The 26922-nt window shown below is 34.8% G+C and overlaps 1 protein-coding gene across 1 annotated transcript in view; it reads left to right on the plus strand.

Moving 5' to 3' along the window:
• The first annotated feature begins 15401 nt into the window (after positions 1–15401).
• The window catches only part of LOC116338328 (homeotic protein antennapedia), a 118840-nt gene continuing 107319 nt past the window's right edge, over positions 15402–26922 (plus strand). Inside the window, exon 1 of the mRNA XM_031763495.1 lies at positions 15402–16401. The gene's annotated coding sequence lies outside the window, so the exon portion shown is untranslated. The remainder of the gene's footprint in view (positions 16402–26922) is intronic.

Raw genomic sequence — 26922 nt, forward strand, 5'->3', positions numbered from 1 at the left:
CGAATGAAAAAAAAAACGCACAAAGACACAATATATTAAAATACTTATGGCTGCGATAAAGGTACCACAATTTAATAGGATTCTATTTTTTTTGTCGTTCCTATCTCCACACATCGTTGGAATGCAATATTTTCATCTCTTCAACACAAATTATTTTTAATTTTAGATTGAAATTCTCAAACGCACATGTACATCCAAGGCCAATTTTCATCTTCGCTTCGGTTTTCTAAGCATTTTGATTTGTATGTGTAATTTGTGTACTCAGCGAAAGCTACTCTTTTCACAAACCGAAAAAAAGAAACGAATAAGACATTTTAATAGCTTAGAACGGAAATTTTCATGCAATCTAGAAAAGATGTTTTAACATAAAGTGACTGTGTGTATTTTATGTATCTTTTTTACTAAACATACGCACGCTTACCATAAATATATTATTTGCTAATTTTTTTTCGCCTAAGCACACGTAAAAATAACAATAACAGCAGCAATAAGTCTTCGAAATGCCAAAACGCCACTGCTTGAAAAATGGTAGATGATATTCGGACGAAACTTTTTTTCGGCCTTTTTTTTGTTCATTCGCTCAGTATCACTCTCTGTTCTTGACTAGGGGATAACCGTGAATTGCAGATCGAATAATTTATAATAATAAACGCTATTTCTCTCTATTTTTCACTAATTCTGCTAGTATTTCTACTAGTTTGTTCTAATACTGCTATTTTTTGCTAATTTCTCTAGTACGTCAAAAATATTGCATACGTCAGATTGACAGCATGATCGAATAACTGAAATGTGTTTACGTAAATGTTTCAAGTTGACACTTTCAACGTGTATATTTGAAGCAGGCACTAGCGTATACGTTTTCAGTAAGAAATCTGTCATCAAAATCTACATTTCCGATTGCAATTCGTAAATTGTAGTTAATACAGATGAAACGTGCTTGGTTACGTGCCATTGAATATATTTTTATTTAAAAATAAGAAAAAGCGTATTTAACTACATATTTTGATACATTTTAGTTCAACACTATTCAATTCGTTTGTTTTGTGAATTTTATTTTAATTAATTATTTCAATATATTCAAGAATAAATTCTTACTAAAGTATATACGTGTACAGTGCTAATTCTGCTATTTATTGCTAATTTTGCTATTTTCTTCATGTAAATTTCCCTATTTTTTTGCTAATGTGCTAATTCTAATTCGCATGGATATCCCCTAGGTTCTTGATGAGCGCCTCCATTTCAAGATGTTTTTTTCAAAGAAGCGGAAAGAACAAAAAGCCACAAAAGAAGTTGCTGAAGTTGAAGGGAAATGATAGCGCGCAAAATACAAAAAAAGTAGAAATACCAGAATGGGGGCGCAGCCAGTAAAAAAAAATAAAAAAGGTCAACCTTTAGAATGCCGATGAAAAAAAAACTGCAAAGAACAAACAAGAAAGTAGAAAGTTTTATGCTGAGCAGCGGCGATATTAGACGAAGGCAGAGAAAAAAACAAATTCACGATAAAAATGACGTATGACTTTATAAATCTTCTTAGGGTGAGGGACGACTTCTTTTTAACAGCAGCAGCGGCAACACTACACAATATTTTGAGCTCACATTGGAAATGCGAAATTGGTGAATTTTGAAATATGTGTGCGAGTGTGTTTATGTGCGTGTCTTGTCTTGTTATTTTCGTTTTCGAAGCGAAATTGCTTTTGTACCAACCCTCGATCATGCTCTTGAAACAAGTCAACATTCACCCGCGCGCATCACAATTCGTTTCATTCTCTTTATCTCTTTCTCTGCCTGTATAATATGCATCGAAACCAACGAACTTTCTCGGCCATATATTTTACAATGTATTATGGCATGCATTAATACTGCCGTTGGTGATTTAAGTGGTGCACACAAAAAATATGGCAGCAAACGCAAAAAGATGACAACAGAATGGCATAAAAATGTATGGAAAAAAAGCGAATGCGTCCATTGCAAAGCAGTTGATATATAAGTGCTTATTTTGTATAATTTTCCATATATTTTACATGCATAATATAATTCGGCGCAGAAAAATCATATTTCTGCCATTTGCAGCAGCGAAGAACATTTTCTTTTCAGCGTTCTTTTTTCTTCGGCAATATGTACGAAAAACCAACTGATTGCTGTATGACTTGAGCGAGAGATATATTATCGTTTTGTATTTTTCATTGTTTGTGATTTTTTTACTGGTGGTGCTGCTGCTGTTTGTGTGTTGAATCAACTTCCTTGCCATTTCCACATAAATAGTGTAACAAATGTTGGAGCCGAGAAAGCGAAACAAATTTAGACAACAAATGTTGAATCGCCATTTATAACAAATGGAACTTTTTTGAAGCTTAAAGGATATTAAAGTATAAAAGACTTGGCCCGGAATGGTCTGCATTCTAATTCATCGGTTGGTTGGAGGCGCGCAACCCTTTTGATTTTGTTTCGATTTGCCATATATGATGTAGTTACTGTTTCTTGAATTTTACACAATCGCAGATCTACACAAATCTTCAACTACGTTGAAAACAGACACACACTTCACCCATACTCGATTTTCAAATTGACAACTATGCTTCGAGACTCTTAAATTGGCGATGTCTGGAATTATGCGACATGAAAATCGTCAAAGGATTTCTTTTATCGAGCAAACTTTCTGTAACTAATTACGGTTAAACATAAATAACGAGAAACTTCTTAAATTGGTCTTTTTCCCCCCGTCTCTCGCATCTCTCTCTCTCCAACTGCCGATCTCAGTTCAACACAAAGATGGCACAAACAACAACCATCTATCTTTCTTTTCTAAGTTGGCCAACATTCGAATTCGTTTCTTTTATTGTATTTTGGTCGAATGAACTGAGCGGTTCATTCTTTCTCGTGAATTCAAGAGTAAAATACAAGAAATAAGAAGTTTGCACGCTGTAAACTCACACTTGATTTATGTGTATTCACTGAAATGAACATCTAGAGGCATTAGCTTTGCACTTTCATGCCATTTCGATCTAAAGGGCCCTTCTCCAGAGAATTCTCCCACTTGTAACATTCCTATCTTGAATTTTGGAAAATTATGAATAATGTTTTTCCAATTTTTCATCTTATTTTCGTTTTTGCAGTTCTTATTTTCAAATTGAAACCAATGAGAATACCTCCTGTTTAAATCACTGGTTCAACAAAAATATAAAGAAAGTACTTGGGAAGAAAGGTTGATTGCCATTCAATTTTCCGAATAAAAACTGTAGTTTCAAGTGATGATAGTGAAATATTACAGAAAGAAAGTCCATTCGAAAATTTTAAGAAAAGTTAAAAAAAGAAACTTAAACAATTGAAATTGAAGGAAACCAAGACGAAATTTGGCTTCATATTGAAGTATTCGAATCAAAAGTGAAAATTGTCTTGATTTTTTTTTTAAATTAATCCAACACCAGATTCAGCATAAATGGTAATTTAAATACAAAATGTTTTCCAAAAACGATTGAAAAGATTACGCACATTTTATTCAATTTGCATGAAAATAAGAGCAAATGTAATTGATTTCGCCAATAGAAAATTTAATATTTTTTTCCTAAGCTCTGAACTTCTATATCTCCATCAAAAGTCGGCCACAAGGAACAAATTTGATTAAAAAGAAAGTGCGGCAACTTGCTGGTTTCCCTCATTTTTGTAAACAGAGGGTGAATCAAGACGAAAAATAAGCGACAATTTAATGTTCTGATAGCGGTTTGTGATCGTTTAATGGCGAGAAAAAAATAAAGAGTCTTACGGGAGTAAGACGAACTTTTCCGCACTGTGGTAGTTGTGTATTTTATTAAGAAAGTTCAAAATAATATTTGTTCGATTTTTCAAGCCTTTCAAGCGGCGTAAAGTCCGAGACCAAAAAATATGTTCCAACTTTGGCAACGAAATATTCTTTGATTTAATAGCAGAAGTACTCGAGAAAAGATTTTTCACACTTTCATGATGAACCCATTTGTACGATATTTGAAAGTATTCTATTTCTAACAAAACACTATAAAAAATATGTCTGACGTTAATTTTGCCATGAAAATTATTTTTGAAACACTTTTCATAACTAAAGTCACAAAAAATTTGGATTTTTATATGGGAGTCATGTCTGTATGCTACCTTAATGGTGTGAAACTTTGCACAGGCTATTTTTCTCACAAAAAAATAACATTCGGAAGGTTTGGAGAAATTTTAAGCAAAAGTAAGAGCACCTCCCATACAAAATATTCGTTTTTGATCCAAAAATTGAAAATTTTGTATGAGAGGTACCCCTAATTTTGATTGAAATCTCTTCAAACTTTCAGAATGTTATTTTTTTGTGTGAAAAATAGTCTGTGCAAATTTTTACGTCATTAAGGTAGCATACAGGCATGGCTCCCATACAAAAATTAAATTTTTCGCGATTTTTTCAAAGAAACTCTGTTAAAACTTAATTGTATCTCAAAATAAACATCGGATTCGGTTTTCTCGTGCCAAAAAACCCCCCAATACATATTTTTGAGTGTTTAAGTCTACATTAAGTATGACTTTTCGACGAAAATTGGACTCTTTTTCATAGGTATCACTACAGGCATGAAATTTTTTTCCATCGACCAAAGTCGCTCAAAAGCTAATGATTTCTATTCCTCGGGACCCCCAATCATCCCGTGAAGTCAGATTTCAAATAACTTTTCTGGGGGGTGAGATAATCGATGGACAAATTTTGCGTACGGCGGACAACGTACGACGTACGACGTACGACGTACGACGTACGACGTACGACGTACGACGTACGACGTGGAACAGACCCACAACAACCATGCTCAAAACGGCCTGATTCGGGTTCTCTGACCTCAGAAACGTCCAGAAAACATGTTTTTGAGATGTCGTAAATTTTGACCCATTGCAATACTTTCCCCTTTCACACTATGTGTGTGCGGAAAAGTAAAATGTGGTCTATGCTAAACGCACTTAACTACATCGGAACAAACGAATCTCACTGTTTGCATCTCCTACCGTACATGATATTATAAATATGCTCAAAGTAACTTAAATGAAAAGAACATAATTACGCCTGTTTAAACGATTAAAACTTAATTTAAAGAAAAAAAAATGTGCTTCTAGATGTTTACATTGTGTAACCCTTCTTTCTTTCTGTCGTTATAGCAGAACACCCTTTGTTACACGCCTCAAAAAAACTGATTGACTATTGCAACAAAATCGTCTGTATTTTGCGTATACCTTTGTTGGTCATTTTAGTGAGTGTTAGACAGTCGAAGAAATGTCCAACGAAGCCTTTTCATGAGATATAACTCTTTAATAACTTTGCCGAAAAAAATACTTGTTCCGAAAAAGCAATAAATAAAAAGTCGAACTATTATGAAATGAAATATTTTAATTAAATTTGGGCACTCATGGGTCACCTCTATTTTTGTGCTGAAATAGAAAAAAAGCAACTGACAAAACGGAATGGCTGAGTAAAGTGAAAGAAATGAATTGTTGGACAGACCGAAGTTTTTTTTCTTTGGTTTTCTTATATTGAAGTTCTTGTGTGCCATTTTTATTATGGATTGTCATGGTATTTGTATGAAAAGAAAATACATTGTGTGCGCTTGTGTGACTCACGCCAACCGAAAAAGGAAAGAGACCGAAATAATACACAAATATAATAAATAAAAGTTTTTCGTTTAATTTATGATCTCAAGAATCAAGATAAATTTCCAAAAACATATCTACTTCGCTCTGGAAAACATTCATTTTGGGGCCGAAGTAGTTGGTGTTGTATTTTTTTTTCGTTTTGTGTATGTGTTTCTGCAATCATTCTTCGTAGCGTCTGTCTTTGTGCGCGCATAAAGCATTAAGCAGAAAGAAAGCGAAATACATCAAATGAAGAGAGAGGAAAAAAAGTGCGAGAGACGAACTGAGAATATTCTCTTTTTTTTCGTGTGTGTGCAAATCGAAAAAGCAACCCAAAGTGGCATTCGACAGTAAATTTTTTTTACGGGAAAATACGCACCATCAACCATACACACGCATCTCCGCACACATAATTTCATCGGCTGGCACGCTACTGTCGTCAACGACAAAGGCATAGACACATTAGATTCCATGATGTTTAGGTTATTTATTTTTATGTGCGTTTTCTTCATATCTTCAAACGGCTGTGCTGTTCGGTTGCTGGTGTTGTTTTTTTCTTTTCTTTTTTTTCCAGTTCGGCATTCATTTTTACACAATACCCGCTCTCACTCTCATTCTCCTTCTAACTGTCATTTGTATTCTATTGAATACGCACTCCCTGGCGCTGGCTGAAAAACTAACAGAAAAATCTCTTATCAATGATTATTCCACCCTGAAAATGTATCGTATAGATTTCGTTTTTGCTATATGTATGGGATGTCGTTTTCTTTTTGTTCAACTCATTGTCGTCAACAAAACCGCCACCACTTCGAGAATAGCTAACGATATCATATATCAGCAAATGTATTTGAGCATGTTATACGCTATTCTTCGCTTTCGCCACAACTTTTTTTTTCCTCTGCTATCTCTCATTCGTTCGTCCTTTCTTCTCTGTCGACGATGTCGTCTTCGACGACAACGATATTTCTGCTTTCGTTCGAACTTATTTCATTCGACTTCTTAAGTATTTTCTCGCACTTCTTGTATGCGACAGGGTTCACAGATCAGCTCTTATCTCTATGATTTGTGTGTTTGGCAATTTTTTCTTTTGCTTCTCTCTCTCCTCTCGCTCTCCATTTATTTTTCTGCCTTCGATAAATTCGAAATGCGCGCACACCACATACCATTTTCATTGTCGCATATTTTTCATTGTATTTATCGAGCGTGTATTTATTATGCACACCCTCGCCGACCATACCAGATATATTTGTCACAACGGCGTAGTGCGCTTTTCAAACATACACACATACACATGCATCGGAAACGTAGAAGAGAATAGCACCGCTCAACGAGCTGAATGATGCTTTGGCATAAATTGCACAAAACCAGCAGCAAAAAAAAAGTCTTAGCTGAAGAAGAAAACGGAAAATAGAATGGAATAGAATCGAATCTCAATGAATATTATTGGCATTCGCTAGTGCTTCTCGAAACGATACAAAAGATCCAAACCAAAATAAAACAGCGTTGCCAATGGAATACAACCGATATATGTATTCGGAAGCCCCAGCGTATCTTTCGCTCTGTCCCTTATTCCATACACTCAATCCACAGATCAATAGAAGAAAATGAGCACGATTACATTTCGGCTTAAATAAGGTGAAGAACACCAATATTTCATGTGTGATGTATTATATTGTACATATGTACGTTTCCAAGATAAATTGCCTTTCACTTCAATCTATATTTTTTCATTATCTACTTTCAACAAAATGGTACCTTTTTGGCATAAGTCGCATTCGCTGCGAGACATACACACAGAACATTAGACTTGATTCCATGCGTATTTTATTTTGATCATCCCTGTGAAATATCATCGAATATTCAGAATAAACGAGTTGGATTTACTGAAATGCCAAGGTTTAATGAAAGAATCTATATAAAATATGATCAGCGTGGGTGCGGTATACAATCCTTTACAATTTTTTTTTAAATAGAAAGATATCAATATTTATGTAGAAAAAGAATCACCACCAATATTCAGTTGAAGCAATAATAAACTTCAGTTGAATGAAAGTTAATATTTCTCATTATCAATACGTTAGAGAGTTCATATGATTTCGCTTATTCCATTAATTACTATGATACACACAATAATTACGTGGTGTGGTATATCAGTGTTTGGTGTGAGTGTGTCGATGGGAAATGAAGCTGTGTTTCAAGATTTTGATCGAGGTTATCGTTTGGATGTGATCAAAAAAGGACCTCCGACAGAATTTATGGCTAAACCGTATTTACAAATATTGAATACGCCTTTTATACAAAATCGAATAAATTGTCAAATCACAAACGAAAAGTGTGCGAAAAAGAAAATATCCGAAATACATTTAATGTGATCGATGATAAAAATTGCGATAAAAATTTCAAGGCAATGCGCCTTGATTTCGATAAAAACAAACCACGATATATTGTTATGATAATAACAAATAGATAAGAATCGTTGCATTATGGTGACAAATCATCGGTTGATAAGATGGAGCAAGCTGAAATGTTTGCAACATTTTTCAAAAATAATTTTGCAAATCAACCGTCTCTAATTCAATCGACAGCACAAGCGTCAACTCAAACAAATTCTTCCGTTGACAATTTCATTCTTAACGAATTTTCTGTTTTTGACGAGTTACTAAAAATTAACTCTAAGAAAGGCGCAGGACCGGATGGAATTCATCCAATCCTTCTTAAAAATTGTGCTGGCTTATTATACGAACCGCTGTCAATGATTTTCAATGATTCGCTTTCCACTGGACACTTTCCTACGAGATGGAAACGTTACAGCGTTGGACCAATATTCAAAAAGGGATCACGTTCTAACGTTGAAAATTATCGGTGCATTGCCAAATTGCCAACGATCGCCAAGTTTTTCGAATATTTGATTAATTTGGAGATCAGCAAGATGGTAGCCGATAAAATAGTTCCACAACAACATGGTTTTATGAAAGGTCGCTCGACTTCGATGAATCTTTTAGAATTCCTGCACTATTCTATGAAGGCAGTGAACGAAGATAAGCAGGTAGAAGTACTTTATACTGACTTCAGTAAGGCATTCGACATTGTTGATCATTCGATTCTTATTTCAAAACTACGAAACTTTGATCTGCCTCCTAACTTAATCGAATGGATCAAATCGTATTTGTCAAATCGTCGTCAATTCGTGAAATATGGGCAAATGGAGTCAAGTGAGTTTGTCGTTAACTCAGGAGTTCCTCAGGGAAGTCACTTGGGCCCCACCCTATTTCTGCTTTTCATCAACGACATTGTTAATTCCATTAAGGATGACGACATTTTTATCTCTCTGTTTGCTGACGATTTGAAATTGGCAACTTCAATCGCTAACACCAATGACTGTATCAAACTTCAAGTTGTAATCAATAAATTAAAAAATTGGTGCGAAGCAAACAAACTTCATTTAAATCTTGACAAATGCTCTGTTATGTCAATATCAAAAAAGAGAGATCAAATCGTAAGTTCCTACTCTTATGGCAGTCACAAATTCAAGAGAGTGAGCGAACAAAGAGATTTGGGAGTTATCTTTGACAACAAACTTAACTTCATCAAACATATCGATTCAATCGTGGCTAAAGCAACATCAGCACTCGGATTCGTAAAGAGATTTTGCTACGATATTCCGGATGTCAATACTCTCAAGTCATTATATTGCGCCCTCGTACAATCAATCTTGGAGTATGGCTGTTTGGTATGGCTCCCGTACCATGATATACACAAGAACAAAATCGAATCGTGCCTGCGTCAATTCTCAATGTTTGCTCTCAAGGAGTATCCAAATATTTCAAATGACTACAGGATTTCATCGTACAGCACTCGCCTAGGCAAACTAAACATGCAATCACTCCAAAGGCGCCGTATCAACGCATCAATTCTATTCATTTTCGACTTGATGCAAAATAACGTTCACTGCCCATCACTGAAGACTGAAATTGCCCGCAATCAAAATGGACGTAACTTAAGATGTGTGGAGTACTTCAAAATCAATGACAAGAACTTCAAAATCAATCCATCAGTACCAATCAACCAAATGTGCAAAATGTCAAATAAGGTCCACGAACTATTTTCAACGCAATCAAAACGATCAACTTTCAAAACTCGACTTTTAGCCTTAAGCGATGACCATTTTTCTAACTTGTCATTGGTGTCTAACTATAACACTGTTTTCTTTAACGATCTAATGTGATACATTGTGATTTTTGTAAAGATGTAAATTATTTATTTATCCAATTATTTATTTAATTATTTATTTATTAATTATTTTCTGACTCATTGTAACCGCGTGCAATTTGAAAATGTTTAGTATTTATAAGTGTTTTTTGCTGTTTGACAGTAATTTGAACAGTTTACTATTAACTATTTAGCTATTACTGTAAGAAGTAGCTAATTAGTTATTAGAAATCTTTATTAAAAGATGTGGTTTTTAACGGTGATCAGATGTATACCAAATGTGTATCATTGATTCATACCTTTTTCCCACCAAACAAATGTATAAAAATTATGTACAAACTCAAAAGATTCAGCCAGTTTTGGCGGTGAATAAATATTATTATTATTATTATTATAAATAAATAGAGAAAGTTGGGAAGCAAATGGGAGCTGCAAGTGAACTATAATTTTTATTGAGTTTTTCGACGACAACGACGACGAACTGGTTTTCGGGAGAGTTCAGCATTCGATTAAATGAAATTTATGAGCCAACGGCGAAATGGAATTATTATTGCTTTGGTGGTTATTTCTTCTACGAATATTTTTCCGATACTCTCTTTCTCTCTGTCCTTTTTTCTCTTTTGGCCGTTTCTCTTTCTATGTTATTTTGTCGTCCGGACCGGGATTGTTTTGATATTTTTTTTGGGGTGGTTCCGATTTATGAATAAATGGGATTCATCATGGTTATCTTTCGAAAATAGTTATTGCGTAACCGCATCTACACACTGCTTCTCACATAAATAATCGAACAAATTCATAAGTTTTTTTCTTCGTTTTCATTTCTTTTCGATTTTATTGCATGAGATTATGCTTAATAGCTGTTCGATAAAGTTTGACAGCGATGGCGTTTCAATTCTCCATGGACAACAAACAATCAAGCTGATTTACTGAGTTGTTCAAGTGTCGGCGCATTAGAGTTTGATAGAAGCTTTTCAAATCTAATGTTTCTTCTATGTTTATTTGTTTTGGATTGTGGTTCCACTTGAAATGTGTGAACAAAATGATAGTGAGGCGCAATATAAGTTTCCAAAAAAGCGGCAACTGTTTCGCTGGCACCCAACTCTCGTCGAGTACCTTCTGCTATGAAATCTCGTGGTAAAATTGAAATCTCACGAATTATGTGATTTAAAATCGATGGCAAAAAATGGCATCATAATTCAAGATTGAAAGTGAAAGGAAGAGGGATTGGAAAACGAAGAGATTTCGAGTCAGAAAATGAGAGAAAAAAGCAATAAAAACCATAATAACTTCTGATGGTATTACCGATCTCGAAGCGTAAAAAGAAGGGTGCAATATTCCACATATGACAAATGATGCTACTTCGCACTCATCACCAAACCAATTGGAAAAAAATGCATCGACCAGAAATCGTATAATTTTTTTTTTATTTGTTTCCAAGTTATTGAAAGTTTTCGGTTGCGTTTGAATATGAAGCCATATTACCCCATCAACACTTCAACGGCACATAAAAATTGTAGTTATACTTAAAACCAAATCACATGGCACGGCATGCTCAATTTAAGCACTATACTATGTGTTCAACTGCGGCGATCAATTAGCCGTTAACGAAAAGTTATTGCACCAACAAAGTTTAATCGTTATGTTAGCGTGTTATTTCATTTACCATGCAAATCAGCTGTAACTATAAATGCTGCTTTAAACGGCGTTCATCGAATGGATGTTGCGAAATGCAATTACTCTTTTTGATAGAGTCAAATTCAATTGAACGGTTCCTTTTTCTCACATTCATAGCCGGTTAACTGAAACGATTCTTCACACAACATGACCATTAAACGATACAATGAGCTTCTTCAAGCGCATGTGAAGTTATCTTTTTGTTTTGCATCAAATTGGATAATAATTCTTATGAAAACAAGAAAATTTACATGTTTCACTCCTTATAGACTAAAGATATCATACAAATAAATTGAATAATGTTCTGTGAAATGACTGCTGCATGTAAAGTGAATGAAGTTCCAATTTACTGCAATTTGGTGCTCGTAAGGTAGTAACAGAGACGACGACGACATTCACATAAAAAAATTGGTTGATTAAGTGTAAACGATACACTGTTAAAATTTGAATTGGACATGAACAAAAAAAATGTAAAAGAACGAAGAAAAAATGCATACAATGAAAACGAGAGAAACTATTCAGTACAAAAGTGTTCGATGTTCGTTTTCGTGGGTTTATATAATAAATCAGCCGCCTCATAGCTTGTGTGCTACTGCTACGAGATGCCACAATTATGGCACACTATACATGGCTATACATTTGACTATTTATGTATAGAGAGTGAGTGAGAGAATGAACCATAAACTATCACAACGAATTATAGCCGCATAACACATAAACGCAACACACAGTACACACTTCTACAAATGGCCGTGTTCAATGCGCGGTCGCATGCTTATTGTTTGCTGCTGCTTCTGCTGCTATACACTCTCTCTCTTACTCGTTCTCTCTCCCCCAAATCATCGAGCGAATGAACGAAACAATTGTTCGATGTATGTTTTTATTTATTTCAACTTGTGCCGATGTATATAAATCGTGAACACAATAAATTTCATTGTGGCGCGCATCGTTCGGGCGAGCGCACACGCGCGCACTCCTTTTTCACTCTCTCAAACACATGCAAGCATTCACACATACGAATATTATTTTGTTCGCGGCAATACACAATTTTCAGCTATAGAAATACAAACGCGTCGCACTCAAAACGCCGTGCCGATTTACGACGATGCGAATCGCTTTGTGTGTGCAAGTTTATACATGTGTTCATCGCATCGACAATAATATAACTCATCCAATGTTAATTCATCATTCTCACATGGCGCACACACGGCTCACATACGGCTTTTATCTCTCCTTCTCTCTCTCTCTCTCTCTCTCTCTCTCTCTCTCTCTCTCTTATTCCATCTACACACATCTTTCGGTTCTATTTTGGTGTTCTCTTCATTCATGGAGTGTTCATCGAGCTTCGAGTTGAATTGGTTGTTTCGATGTAGCGCAACACTAAGTGAGTAAGCGAACGGTGTGAAGAGAATATGGCAGAAAAAAATCTCACACATAAATAACTCAGAAGAGCAACTGTATATGATGGGCAAAACAGCCGCGTGCAACAAAAACAACAACAACAACAGCAGCAGCAGCAACGTCCGCTTTGCGAAAGACAGTGCGAAGAGAATCGACCGAGGGAGAGAAATAAGTTACGCAAACACCAATTTGCAAGATTCAAACGCATCAACCGAACCGACAAGTCCGAGTTACCATACAGAATTTGAAACACACCAAATCCATCAAAATAACTACGCAATAACGTTCACGCATTTCAAATCAAATAGAATTCATGAACGCAACAAAAAAGAACGCACCAACACAAACATACCAATAAATACGCATGCACACACAACCGCGTGCGGCGATTCGACTAACAACGATAAATTTCCATTGGTGTCTAGTTTATACACATTTTTTTTCCATTAGATTCTCTCTCTGGTTTTTTGTTGCCGTTATCGTCTGTCCCATTCGTGTGCACACAGCAACACCGCATGCTAGACAAATGAGGTATACACACATTCATCTTTCTCTCCCTTCACAGTATCACGAACTGAATAAGATGAAAGAGCATCAACGCAAATTATGCGACGAATACGACGATGAGTGTTTGAGGAAAAAAGTGCAAACGATAGAAAGAGAGGGAACGGAACACAAAAAGGGCCCCTGAACGAAAAAAAAAAAATACACACACTCAAACACATATAGAGACAGCGGAGCGTAGTCACGAAGCATGTAGTAGAAGAAAAAGAGAAGAATAAACGGTACCAACGAAAATGAAAATGGTTTATGAGTTTGCTCCTCCTATTTGTTGTCTCTTTTTCGCCGCTCACACATAAATTCTCAAATGGCAATCAGTCGTTATTGCAGTACTGGTGTGCTTTGCTCTCTGTTGGTGCTGCTTGGTTGCTTGCTGCTGTTGTTGTTTCCATTTGTGAATCGTGCGCCGTGACACACTGTATGTTACGTTCCACAATGTTATATTTGAATTGAATTTACACTCGAATGCCAAACGGAGCATCAACACGCAATTTCATTTATTTACGGTGTGTGTACAATTTTCGCTTCGATTAATTTTCGCTCTTGAATTTCGTTGTGTGCACTTTTTTTTCTCTCTCTTCATTTTTGATATGTTTGCACTTCTGTTTTCAGGTGTAATAAACAAAAATCATCATATATATTTGTGATTCTTTTGAAAATTGTAAATGGATAAAGAACAAGTGAAGTCAACGCTGCTGGCCGCAATTGTATTATGTAACAAAAATGCTTGATCATTTTAAATTGGGCTTAAATGCGCTTATCAACCAATTGATAAGAACAATAGAATGGCGAAATTATGTTTTAAATTGAAATTATCATTATCCATTCACATCTTTTATTTTATGCATACGTACACACACATGCCCGTATTTGAATATATTCCAAATTCTGTAAAGAATTTTAATCGTGGGTATTAAATCGATATTTTAATCAATTTTCACTTCGAAACCAGCTTCATTTTATCACAATTTATATTATTTGGGTGAAATGCAAATTTTCCACATTTACGTGGTGTGTGCACGCTTAAATTATATTTTTGCCACTTTGTTTTTCATCGCGCGCGCCCTTCTACATACATACACACACAATTGGTGTACCTGAAATCATAGTTTTCAGTAGTCTCGGTCACAAATACACCAATAAATTGAGAGAGTCACATGTAGGCCCTTCGTTAGCGAACACATAAACAATCCATTTTGACCATCCGTTTTCATCCGCCACACGGTGCAAATGAGTGAGAGAAAGAAAGCTATAAAAAAAATTGCGGGCGCACGAGCAAAAGAAACAACAACAAAAAAAAGAAAGTTAGAGAGCCGAAAGGCATGAAAATGCCATGTGAAATTGTTCGGTGCGGCGTTTTGTAAAATATATGTTACGCTGTGTGTATGGTATAAAAAAGCACTCGTTCTTTTCACTCCGTGTGCTATATCATTTCATTTGAAAAAAGGCACAAACATTTAAGCGTTCCGAGAAAACCGTACAAAACACGCGCTCTCTTTCTTTCTATGCTCACACAGAGCAATACATCCATAAACGTCATCCACTATACTATATATAATATTGTTGATATTATTACTATTATTTTATATTTCGCGTATCGTCTGCTTTTCGTATGCACATCGATCGAGAGAAAGAGCAAGAGAGAAAGAACGAGAAGCAGTGTGGTGTACGGCACTATACAGGATTAAGGGTTTTTTATTACATTCGAAACTGTGTACGCCGTAGTCACATCGTTCGCCGTTTTCTTCTATATTGCGATCAGACTGTTTCATCTGATGTGCTTGCTGTTGTGTGTGCTTTGTGTATACTCTGCTATGTTATATGTATGGTTTATTTTGTATATAGAGAGGAACTGTGGCACACCAAACTCGATTCGACTCTCACATGTATCACACTGTGAATTGAATGCTTTATGGGTTTAGTTTGATAGAAGTCGTAAAGAAATCAACATCTCATCAGACAAACCAGCGCATCGAAACGAAATATCGGTACAATATATATCCGAGATCGCAGTTTTCGTACGATTCTTTTTCTTTTGAATGTTGTGCGTTTTTTTTCGCTCAACAACTTTTCCTCCGCAATAATTAAATAAATCAGCGAATATAAATTTAAAAACCAATAATATTTTTTTTCCCGGAAAATGATGATAAAACGATCTGGTCATTTTTGCAATAAATGAATGCCTGACATTCATATCTTGAACAAATAATTGAAAAGCACAACGATTAAAATACCATTTTTTTTTTTGGAGCAGCAAAGTACTTCAAATTTTAAAAGAACGCATAAATATTAAGACAATTAAATGATTGCAAGTGAAGAGTGAGAATAATAAGAGAGGAAGAGAAAACAACATTTATTTTCCTTGTTACAGATTGAAACATCTCATTTTCCATCGAGTGCAACCAATTTGATGAACTGAAACTAAAAGACCATTCTCACTGCAATAAAAAAAACAGTTTGAATGAGTTTTATTACTTGAATTGTGCAATTACTTTTAATCACCCGACAGACAGACAGAATCACACGATTTGAACAGAGACATTTTCAAGAATCAGATCACTGATACTGTTTTATATTAAACTCTTGAATTTTATCGCAACAATTGCACGTTTTGCAATCAATTTGATGGTCTTGTGTTTTGCAGTTGATCGCATGATTATTACAAATCCCCGGTGGATTTTAGACACAGTGTATTGAATAGTGTATGAACGCGACTGTTTGCTCACATAACCGTGTGGATTCGCCAAAATAATTCCGGTGCGAAATCTAAACTTGAAATCGGTGGGAAAATTATCATTTTACGCAATCGAGAACAAATTACGTGTTACCTTTTTTGATAAACAAGCAAGTGAATTCATATTTCGAAGTGAACAATATCAAATCATTGAACAACAGCAATCAACAGAAGACAACATTCAAGACGATTTTTATTTTTGGGTAAGTTTAGATCATTTGGTTTTGCATGCTATTCAATAACAACCATTCAATTCAGTTTGAATTTAAATTTCTTCATCTTCTTCGTTGAAAATATCAGATTTCATTCGTATATCCATGAGATAAAAATAAGGTTCTAAAATAAAATAAAAAAAAATACTTTGATACATGTTCACACGTTTAGTTTTCATCTATTTTGTTCGTTCATGCCAGAGATTTTTATTTGTGATCAAAATTTTCATATAGGCCCCTTAACGCCAACAATACCCGTTTTTCGGTTTTGAAATGTAGATTTTATGCGTTATGATTTTGTTTTGCATGTCAACAAGATCTTGTCTTAATCAAGAACAATTTTTAATGCTACATCCATGTCTTCCTTAATTAAATTGTGTTTTTGGGGCGAAGCAAACGACACGCAAAATTTGTTCGTATATGCATTTACGTTTTATTTGAAATACACGACATGTAGAATATGAGTTAGAAACAATCCAACAACGATAAGAGCGAGTGAGGAAGAGGAATGACGTCGATAATAACAACATCAGCGCCAGCTGAAATAGCAACAAAACATCAAAACATACACATACAAACATTCGATGCGAGCAAAAGAGAGGGATATAGAAAAAAGCATAATTTTTGAGTTATCCCGTCGGGATGAGAATAAATTTATATTATAATGTCATGTGTGAAAGTACCGAGCGGTATTTGGTTAAAAACTTTTGTATGCATAGATTTTCGGTGAGCGTGTGACTACCGCAGCGCCCATGACAATCTCCTCAAATATTTTCGCTCATATCATCGCACTCTCTCTCAACGCAAAATATGTATAATTTTATCATCTGCACCAAACATCTCGGAATACAACCTCAATCTATTTATGAAGTCACAATATACTTACACAAGCACACACACATACAATTCCAATTCCAAAGGCCTAGCTCCGACAACAATAATGCAGAAGCAACGGAGAGTTTTTAATCTTGGTAAATTTTCGATGAATAAATTCTATGCATGTTTCCGTCGACTTATATATTTTATAAGCTAATCCATTTAATCACTCCGAATGCTCCGACGCTCATATTTCAACCGAATTTGTAATAAATTTATAAAATTGACTGAATCACTTTGTATTATACCAAGTGGATGGTTCTTGAGTTGGAAAAACAAATTCCTTTTTGGCGCGTAAAGATGTTCATACACGAAACATACATTTTTATGATTTACACCATTTTCAATTTCGGCTCAAAAACATATGCGTTTCGCAAAATTCTAATTAATCAAGCTTTTACGGTGTGGCGTGCAGCATAATTTTTGTTGTTGTTATTGGCTTAATTTGTCTGTACGCCATTTTTTCTTTGCGAAAAAGTTTTCGCATTTTACATGAAAATTCACTTTGTCGACACCATTTCTCGGCGGTTAATTAAGTTTCAAGTTGAATCAGTGTTTGGTGTTTTCAGCTTTCTTGAAAAAAATAAATTGAGAATTGAAATTAAGGTCGTCTGCTATTCTAACAAATTAAAAAAATGTTTACTTTGAATGAAGTGATTTTATTGAAGAAAATTCACATTTCATTTTCAAATTTAATATGTTTCAATTTAAATGGATTTCGTCACTATTGTGGTCAATCGATCAATAAATAAATGTCTGCATTGAATATTTCTAGCGTTCAAATGATTCGCTTCGTATTATGTTGCACAGAGAATTGTGACTTGAATCGAAATACGTGTGTAGGCAATTCACAAGTTTATTGAACGACAAAATACAAGCAGATTGCAGATCCGTAAAAACCCTTTGGGAATATAAAGTTCGAAAAGGTTGATTGTACATAGGATGTACAGAATGAAAGGGGGACCAAAATCATAAGAGTAGTCGAGACGAAAGAGAGATTGAGTGACGTGATTCTATGCAATGCGTATTTTCGATTGCTTGAAATTAGCAAAACACTTTCGATACGCCACATTAAGTAATATAATAAATACGATGGAAAGACGAAATATAACAAAAGCCAATTTCTTACCGCAGAACGAAATGGATGAAGTGAATTCAACCAATTGTGGTGTAACGAAAGAAATTCAAATCAAAATGTCCTCAACGGAAAGAGACGATAAAGAAATGGCTGAAAAAGTATTAATTTCAATAAAGAAAATAAAAAGAGTTTGTGTTCACATAAATCATGCATCACAAAGGTCCTAATCCTTTTCGCTCACACATGCATAAAAGCAATCAAGATTTAACATTTTAAAAGTGAGGTGATTAAAAAGATCGATCACTCAGTGCTGGGCGCATGAGGATGAGAGAGAGAGAGGGATAGAGAGCGAATAAAGAGAGTTTATCAATTGATGGCCGAGGCTCTTTTGTTGCGGCGAAATTGGCTGGCATATACAAAAAAAAAATAAGATTAAAAAATCTATTAATCTCTTTGGCTAGAACTGAAAAAGCAATATATCGTTCAGAATTTTTTTCTCTCGATTAGTTGGAAAAAAAAAGTATCATGTGGCCAGAACATTGATAATAGTGACATGAGAATCAACTTTGCAGAGGATTGCAGAAGTGAGAGAGTCACGACCACAAACAAATAAAAACCGCCTAAATATGGCTTCGCCGCGCGCAATGGACAAAACAGCACACACGTAGCCATAGTCGCATCATTCGACGCTCATTTTTCATTCAACATTGTGTATGCATGTGTACTGTTTGACAGAGATAAATACATTGAATTTAACGACAATTTATAAAGTGTTTGCTTATGTCATTTCCATCCGATACATTTTTTTCTGTTTGCTTGCTTGGTGCTGTTCTTTCTTCATTTTACATGTTGGTTTATATTTTTATTAATTTGTTCACATATTAAGTGTGAGATTAAGTATCGCCAACAACGCACATTCATTAAAAGGACCTGCAGAATGTGAATAAATACAAAAAAAAACACCAACGACCACAAGAATAATGGTGCACACACATTATTCTTCGACCAAAGGCAATATATCTGAATCGTTGAGCACTCGAAACACATTATTTCAATTGGCTGGTTTTGGTGTGTGTCATTTGTTTCGTTCTCTCCATTTCTTATGAAATGCACTCGGCAACTGGCCATTCGATTAATGACCACACTTAATCAAGTTAAAAATGATTTTAAACAACAAATGACAATGGGAAGAGCAATATGATGGTTTCAACATTATTCACGGATTTTGTAAATGGGATAATTCAAGTTGGATGATGCATATAAAACGAATTTGGTTCGGCCATTTGTGAAAAAACACTTTTACTTCTCGAAATAAAGTCCCAATCAATATCTGCATACAAAAATAAAAGTTCTTGCAAAGAAGAAATAAATTCATTCTCAGTTCTTCATCATAGAAAATATTTAAAAAACTAAATCACGACTAGTTATTACTCTTTCTTATATTGACAAATGAACTTCATTGAAGTAATGTTTCACTTCAACTGATTTCCGATCAAACAGCTCTATATCATTGCCAGCAATGAATGTCATTAAAACGCCGATCCGTCTGTTGAATCAATCAGTGTCGATTTACGTAACAAGTTTATATATTGGTCATTTTTGCGTTGTCTCAGCATAGCGAGAAAATCGAATACATGCTATTTTTTACAATACACGATGCTCACACAAAAAAGGCATCGCCAACGAAATGAAATTGTTGTTTCAAGTGCAAAATGAACATCACGACTTTGACCCGTGGTTCAATTTCATATTATGATATATATACATATATCTCATTTAAATGTGGAAAAAAGCATGTTTTTTGTTACCATTACTTATTTCGGTTTGTTTATTTCTGCCTGTAATTCTCGAATCTTTGTCTTTCTGTTCTGTTTGTTTGTTGCCGCAACAAAATTGTGAATTGCGCGTCGCTCGATTGTTACTTATGTACTTATTAAAGATGTTTACATTTCTTTATTGCATTTTTAATGGACGTTTAATTTTCCATACGATCATAAATTTCTCGTGCGCGAGCGGCTCTCTTTTCTTGTCATCACCATCAATAATGACATTTCTTTCTCTTTCGTTTTGCTCGTATATTTTTTGCTCAATTTTAAGCTGAGAATTTTCATTTTCGCATGTGTGTAATCTTTCATTTTGTTCACATTTCGATAATTTATTATGAGGTAATCGATTAAAAATACACTGTTGTTACAAATTCAACACTTTGTTTTATTTAATTTATGACTTTTAAAAGGATATTTTAAAATTGGTTTAAAAATATATGTAGATATTTGAAAGTGCTCAATATCATCGTCGCGCCATTTCGTCGATTTTCGGCTTCAGGTAGACAGTACAAAAGTCAAAAAAGTATTTGCTTGATACCCATTTACAGTTTGCATAAGAATCAGATAGTTGAATATAGGCATATCATTGAATACATTCTCTATTGCGACAATATCGAGATAAAAAAAAATTCCGTCCCAAAGAACACGATGAATGTGATGTTTGTTGTTGCGAAACTGTTGCAAATCGGTGCCGAATCGACAAAACAATGTCCTTAATGCGAAGATGTAATAAAATCAAATACAATAAAGAGACCAGAGAAAAAAACCAACGAAAATTCGCACGAACCAGAAGAATGAAGGAGAAATCGTTATCTTTATTCGCATTCAATATACATACCAAGTGGATCGTATGGTGTTTGTGTCTTTGCACAATCGTCAAGGACATATTTGCCGTTGCAAAAAAAAAATAATAATATTGCAACAACGAGAAAGAGAGATATATTCAAAAAAAAAGTCGAACGTAACACGTAGAGCAAGAGAAAACCATGTCAGACGGTAAAAACAATGTGTAAGAGCGCATCAATTACGCATTGTTATACGAAAATGCAGTAGAGAGGAGAAAAAAAACACGAAACGAAACGCATCTGTAATGTGCACAAATTCTATTGTTAAATATGTTTGTTTTTGTGAAAAGGCCGAAGAAGTGAAATGAAGCAAATATATGACAAATTTTCATTGCCATATTTTATTACCTCATTTCATTTTTATGGAGAAAAAATATTGAGTTTTTGTCCATTTCACCCCTGAAACAAGTATCAATGCATGTTTTTATGAGTGAAGAGAATTGACCAGAAAAAAAAGAAAGTCTGCTTTTTTTGTTTTTGAGAAAATTGTTCGTGTATACCTGCACATAACGTGCACCATTTAAAGAACCATAAAAAAATGAAAATCTTTGCAATTTCGTTTGGAAACAACAACAACAACAAAAAATGCTCAACGGAAGAAAGTCTATATTGTGCAATCGAAAGAATTGACGTAAAAATGTGGAAACAACTATAGAATACTCAGTTCGGTTTGTTTTGCTCGTTTTTCGTTGTTCGTACTTGTGCACAGAATTTCCAAAGTTTTCGATTGTCACACAACAGTGAAGCAGAAAAAAAACTCTAGTCAAACTCATATAACAAATGAAGTTTCATACTCAACATGACAAACTAAAGCATGAGACAGATATATAAGGAGGAAGAAGAGAAAAACAACAACAACTAAAATGAACTGACAACATTTTCCATATATACAAGCAGCACTGTTTTTTTTTTCAAAATGACTTTTACACGTATGCAATTTCCATAGAACTTAAATAATAAATCATATTTTTTCCTGCTGCTGTTGGCTGCCTCATACTCTTGCCTCTTTTAGCCTCTCTGTTTGGCGCTGCATTTTTTATCCACCATTCGCCAAAAACATGCACTCGACAAACGCGCCGAACCATCCAACCGGCAACCAACCAACGTAGAAAAAATGCAGCGATAATCCATTGGCTGCTAACAACCGCAGACTATATTTTCAGCTGGGAGAGCGAAAAAGTATTTCTGCCGAAACATTCCCATATTGATTTTGGATGAAAATTTAGTCTGCAGTTCTGAGCAGCCCTGGATTAATACACTAAAAAAACGGAAAATAGTAAAAATTAACATTCTCCCGCTCGAAATTATTCCATTCTTTGAGCGTGTGTGTGTTGGTCGTTTTTCATAGTATAAGTAATTATTGTTGTTTGTGGTCGCTCTATCATTCTCTCTCTTGTTCCCTGTCTGACAGTGTCTGTTGAACATATCATATCCATTTCACAAGCTAATGCCATAATAATACGCTTGATAATTGCAATACTTTGCGAAGTCTATAATAAAAACTGCATTCTCGCGTGCAACCTCACATATCTGCTCGTGGTGTCGGATTTTTTTTTATGTTCCTCTTCGATATAGCAATACAAGAACAAATTGGTGTCGTGTAATCGGCACAATCAGACAAACGCAACAAGAAAGGAGAAATTCTTATCGTTTGAAAAAAAATGGCCCAAAGCAATGCCACATTCGAATATACATACATGTGGGACAATCGAGTGCAATCGATGCGAAACACACAAAGACCGAAAAATGTTCAATTCAACCAAACAAAAAGAATGAAATCTGAAATATACGTACGTTTTGCCGTTTTTTTCCGTCTCTCTCGTTACATTTCACACAATCTTCTTCCTTTTTTTTCATAATTCTGTGGCAATACGTTCCTTAAAATGAGTAGCAAGCTTGTTTGCATTCGCTTAAAACGTGAACGGTGGCAGGTAAATGAAAAGCGGCGGCACGAAAAAAAAAAATCCTGAACATTATGCATTTTGTCGCGGTAATTTAAATTTCAAAATCGACATTATGAATTCGGTGTGTAAGGGCGCGTGAAGTGGAAATTTGCAAATTACTCATTTCAGATTAATGCATTCACTTGCATTTTCTTTTATTTCGCAAACACTCAACTTTTTTTAAAAATCCAATTTCAAGGATGTGTTTGATTGCATCCATTTTGTAAGTGTATTAAATCGTCCTTCATTTGTCCGCTTTGGTTTTTTTCCCATTCTCGCCAATATAGATGAAGTGAGGAAATTAATAGTCAATGTTTGACAAATGAAATGAAATATTTCCATGTTTTTGAGCAACGCCCAATGTACTCCATATCCATTTCAGCTTTAAAGTATTGTCGGATATGAGCAAGCGTTCGCCCGCACTCGCTCGCTCGCTCACAAAATAAATTGTACATAAATCTAAATTTTTCGACGATGCGCTTGTTATTTCTCTTAAAAGGTTGTGTATGTTTGCTGCAAAAGAAGGGTGAGCAAATGCAGATTGCATTTTCAATTTATGCAACACATTTATGTATATTTCATCCATTAAATTTCGCATATCCTTATGGGTGATATGTCAAACGGCGTTCGGGGTGTCAGAAAAACGGAGATTTATCGATGATGTCTCGATGTGAGTGTGCATACGCCATTGATTCGCTATAGTGATCTGCATCCGATGTAGAAGACCAATTGATTAGAAAACGAAACGGCAAAAAAGCTGATGGCTTGAAATCGTCCAAAAGCGAAAGATGAATTCATCGAAGAAAATCGTTACGTTTTCGTTTAGTACATAAATCAGTATTTTGTGTGCAAGACGGAAGTGTCAAACAATAATTAAATGTATTTTAATTTATATGCGAATGGTTGGGGCGCATTTGCGCTAGTTTGTATAAGAGTGAGTGTGCTGAAGGCGACGTTCGTATCCGATAGCGAAAATATTAAATTCGATCGGATTTAAATTTAAAAGAAACGCACATATGAATTGTACCAATATACATACGTACAACATGTATAAACACTTTTGATATGGCATTTAAATGAAGTCGCAAATGGCTAAGCCCCCTCGTAGCACCCGAACAAATTCGAATTCGATTTTGAAATTATATTGCAGTTCACATGGAAACCAGTTCGATTATAGCAAAATAATAGATTTCAAATCGATTGAGCCTCATCGAATTTATGCATGTTTGAAATTGTGTACAACCAACCAGCCAAACTCGGCTCTGACTCTATCATTTTCCATATAGACGATAGTAAATATGCTTCAATGCACACGGCACACATTTTTACAATCGGCAATTTTTTTTCTTTCGTTCCTTTCTTTTCTGAATACATTACAAATGTGGCCACTCAAGCAATAAATACCGTAATAAAATACAAACATTGGCCCCAAATTGAAAATTCAAATAGAATTCGAATAAATACGCACTAGTTCACTGTAAAATCATACGGTAGAAAGTGAGCATACATTTTCGAGAAAGAAGAAAAACTTTCGGTTAAAAATTATTTAACCATGAAATTGAGAGATAGAAATACATTGATTTATGACTCAATTTTAAAGAATAGCTTTTATGCAATCCTATCTTTAGCATTTCGATTGTGTAATAGTTACATACACATATCTTTTCTCTAAAATGAGGATTTAAAACAAATTGCCGACAAGCGACAATGAATTAAAAATCCATTTTGGATTCTCTTTCGCTTGAAATTGGCATTTTTCATTTAAACGACGATTGTATTAATATTCAGGTTGTGTTGTTGCTCATTAATTTATGGATTAACGCACAAATTTTCAATTGAAACCCGAAATTATTCTTAAATTTCTCTCGATTATTTTACTGTTGACACAACATTGGCTAAATGGAAGAAAATTAGCGAAACACCGTGTGGTACGGCATCAAGAGAAAGACAAAAGGATAACATGTGTCGACGAGCATGTATTAGTCATGCAGCCATTGAAATCCATATTTGTGAGTGTCAGTGTGTGTGTGTGTGTAGGATAATGGCGATAGAGAAAACCCGAACTCATTTTTAATCCACTGCTCAAGTGTGAGTCAGAGTCAGATGCTCTCTCCCAATAAATCCGTCTTCTGTGTGCGCACAATTTACGATGTGCGTTTTCTATTGTAACGGAATATATTTGTATCGGTCGACCCTTTTACGAACAAAAAAATGTTTCATCTTTCTCCCTTTTGTTAAGCGCGCGGGGTACACACACGCACATACGCACTGTTGTATCAGCCATTAATGCAATACTGTACGCCGATACACAATGATGGGTTCTGCTTAGCTGTCATTTTAAAGAGTCTATTCTTAACACGCCTAAATTATGTGTGTATATATATCACATGTACATATAGCGGGCTTCCATTGCTGCGCACACATGTATTTGTCCGAAAAACTATCAGAAGCCATTATTTTCTCATTCACTTGAAAATTTTAGAGAGTTATGGCTGTTTGAATACGCACACATACACACATGTATACCAAACCATATATATATGGCATTACGTGATGTGAGACGCAATATGTTGTGCGATATTGGTAGAGAAGATAGCAGCAAAGAGTGCATCGTACTGTATCTCTTATACAAATACACATATGGAACACGCATACAGATAGTAATATTCTGAAACACCATATGGGCAATTTATTTCGAATAAAGAACATATGATTCAGGATAAAGTCATAATAATAACATCACCAACGAAAACAACAACAGCGATGAGCGCGCAGCCGACACAGCATACAAATTTTTGATTGCCAGGGCTCTCGTTGGCTCTACCAATTTTACTTGATTTTAACTATTTTCTATTAAATTCAAATTAAAATGCAGCTTTTTCTCAGTGTTACCGCTGTTCCCGACCCAATCCATAAGATCACAGCCGAGACAAGATAAACACCATGGAATTTCGATGGAAATTCATCTCTTCTGCAGGTTTTTTTTATTATTCGTTATATTTTGGTTCAACAAAAAAGAATATTCTTTTTTTCGTTATTGTTTTATTTTTGTTTCGTCTGTTTCGGTCTCAAACAAGCAACAAAATCAAAAGAAAAAAAAAGTTTAATCTCGTTTGGATGAGAAATAAATCCTCGAAATACATCTTGTTGTTACTTTGACAGTCTGAATAAATCATGACCTGTTTGTGTGGCGATCACAGGGAGGAGTCAAACACAGAACAAAAACAAAAAAATACAAAAAAATGTGTATCGAAAAAATTACACACACAAAAAAAAACAAGAGGAGAGAGAATCATGTGTTACCACTTTTAAATATGGTTGTGTAGATGTAGAGTCTTCTCTTTGACACATATGATTTAAGGTGTATCTCACAGTGATTTATTGTTAATTTTCGGCCTTTTTCATTTTCGTCTTGCGAGACTCTGTACGCGCTCGATTTTTTCTTCATCTACTACTCAGCACTTCTTTCTTATTTAACCAAATTCACCTTCAGGTCAACCTTTTCGTTCATGTCTCGACAGTATGGTCGTATATGTATTTATTCCTCTCTCCCTCTCTCTCTCATTTTCTGTGCATGCATCAAAAATTCCAGTTTCCAAACCATTTGATGTATGAGATCAGTTTTTTTTTTGTCTTTGTTGAATTTCATTGGATTTTTATCACTTAATTTTTGTGACAGAAAAACTTTGCCGTTTCGCTGAAGATTGATTAAGATGCGGTCGCAATGTGACGAAGTGCTAATATGAAGAAAACATGAACAAAATGATTCATGAAGTGAGTGCTTGTGTCTTTTGAAGGGCGAAGAAAATCGAAAGTTTCAACATTTTTTTTTTGTAATTCGAATTACGTGTTCAATTCGAATAAATTATTTTGCTGAAGTTATCTCTAATTTTGTGCCCGTTTTGGTAAATCTTTTAATTGAATACTTCTGTCATCCGATGTTC

This window comes from Contarinia nasturtii, unplaced genomic scaffold, assembly GCF_009176525.2.
Source record: "Contarinia nasturtii isolate CC-2019 unplaced genomic scaffold, AAFC_CNas_1.1 Cnas_scaffold_350, whole genome shotgun sequence".
In the NCBI taxonomy this organism is placed as follows: domain Eukaryota; kingdom Metazoa; phylum Arthropoda; class Insecta; order Diptera; family Cecidomyiidae; genus Contarinia; species Contarinia nasturtii.